Source organism: Engraulis encrasicolus, chromosome 1 (assembly GCF_034702125.1).
Source record: "Engraulis encrasicolus isolate BLACKSEA-1 chromosome 1, IST_EnEncr_1.0, whole genome shotgun sequence".
NCBI classification, from domain to species: domain Eukaryota; kingdom Metazoa; phylum Chordata; class Actinopteri; order Clupeiformes; family Engraulidae; genus Engraulis; species Engraulis encrasicolus.
Window position 1 is genome coordinate 38,036,892 of NC_085857.1, and position 2,500 is coordinate 38,039,391.

The following is a 2,500-nucleotide window of genomic DNA, read 5'->3' on the forward strand; positions in this document are numbered from 1 at the left end:
ACGTTGCTGGATGGGGGTAACCGATGCATAATTCACTACCAGCCCCCCCCAACCATCTCAACCCACCCCAGCCAGGAAGCACCGCGGCCATGCTTCTAATCTGAAATGTAATCAAACGGCTATGGCTTTGCAGAGAGAGAGGGAGAGAGAGGGGGAGAGAGGGAGGGAGAGATATGGAGAGAGAGAGGGAAAGATAGAGAGAGGGAGCAGAGAGCGATATGGAGAGAGAGGGAGACAGGGTCGATGCAAGGGTGGGAGGAGGAGGGTGTGTGTGGGGGGGGGGGGGAGTCCCACATGTACGTGCACACAATCACACACACAAGCAATTGCACACAATCGCACTTATCGGCACACGGGACCATATTTACATACACATCTCTCAAGAACATGTTTTATTTATATATATCAAAAATGCTATAAGGACCGTTTTCCGCTTCTCATTAATCTTGTTCCATGCACGTATGCTAAAGCCATAGTAAAACCATAACTGCAATCGATAGAACTTCAGTATGGTAAACTTTATGTTTCTGTGGTGGTGTGATGTGTATAGTTTGTTTTTATGTTTATATGTTTTCATGAATGTTATAAAATACTATGTACGTACATGTGCGTACATTGCATGTACATTTATAGGCATGGGATGCCATTATAGCACATTTGCACATTGCAAGCCAGCCAACAAAGCATGTCACCCTTTCAGGCAAGCACCCAAGGCGGACGAGGCACTCCACACACAAACACACACTCACACACACGCAGGACGAGGCACTCCACATGCAAACACACACTCACACACACACACACTCCACACGGAAACACACACTCACACACAAGTTATCACACATGGACCACATGGAACACGCTGACAAGTTATTCTGCACACACACACACACATCATTCACGCCATTCAATCTGTCAAACTTCCTGTGTCAATGACATCATCCAATACTACCCCCCCACATACACACGCACGCACGCACGCACGCACGCACGCACGCACGCATACACACACACACACTGTCGGCACACACACAACTGCCACCACACACACACAACTGCCGCCATATCCTCTCCTCTCTCTCTCTCTCTCTCTCTCTCTCCTCTCTCTCTCTCTCTCCCTCTCTCTCTCTCTCTCTCTCTCTCTCTCTCTCTCTCTCTCTCTCTCTCTCTCCCTCTCTCTCTCTCTCCCTCTCTCTCTCTCTCTCTGGCAGAGAGGGGGTCCAGCTCAATTGAGTCACACTCACTCATAACAATCATCCCACAACATGCTCCCCATGCCAGAGCACCAGCCTACTTCACTCCTTTTCCTAAAACAAGGAACCAAGCCAGGCCTGTTTCTCTCTCTCTCTTTCTCTCTCTCTCCGTCCTTCTCTCTCCCCTTCACATGTCACTTTCCTTCCAACTATCTCGCCATAATTCTTCTCTGTCTTATTCTTCCTTTCTTCATGTGCTTTTGGTTCCTTCATCTCTCTCTCTCTCTCTCTCTCTCTCTCTCTCTCTCTCTCTCTCTCTCTCTCTCTCTCTCCCTCTCTCTCTCTGTCTCCTCTCTCTCTCTCTCTCTCTCACACACACACACACACACACACACACACACACACACACACACACACACACACACACACACACACACACACACACACACACACACACACACACACACTGTGCACTCTCGTCAGTATAGGATACAAGCCCAGAAGGACAATCAGAGCACAGACACAGACACAGCCTGCTGCCAAGGTTAGCAATCAACCACAGCTTTTTTCCCCGGCAGTTTTATCGACTCTGAGCCACCGTAGCAGCAGCAGCAGTGCGTGATGAATGCTTTCTGGGCACGTCATACGGTCTGTCTTTTTCCAAACCGGGGCACACCTACATTCCTGTGTAAATGTCACAGCAACACACTGCACACTGCTGCAGCTCTGTTCTGTTCTGCTCTGCTCTGCTCTGTCCAAGATGGCTGCAGCCAGTCATCCAGCCAGCCAGCCAGCCAGCCCCGTGGTCAAAGACACTGCAATCTCAGTCGCCGCCAGGGTTGTCTGTAATGCTCGCTCGCTGCTATCAATTTGAGACCGCCTCCTCTCCTCTCCTCTCCTCTCCTCTCCTCTCCTCTCCTCTCCTCTCCTCTCCTCTCCTCTCCCCGTCTCCTCTCCTTTCCTCTACCCTCGTCTTCATGTTGCTTCCCCATCGACTCTCTTCTTTCACCCCCTTCTATCACGCTCTGTCTCTCTTTCCCTCTTTCTCTCTCTCTCTCTCTCCTCTCTCTCTCTCTCTCTCTCTCCCTTTCTCTCTCCCTCTATTCTTGTCTTCTGCTCCTTATTTCTAGTCAGCACACACACACACACACACACACACACACACACACACACACACACACACACACACACACACACACACACAGACACACAGACACACACTCCTCCGGAGAGCACCATGAATCTTTCATGCTGCCGCCGCTCGCTGTAATCCCCGAGGCGTGCTCCCCCGAGACACACACACACAT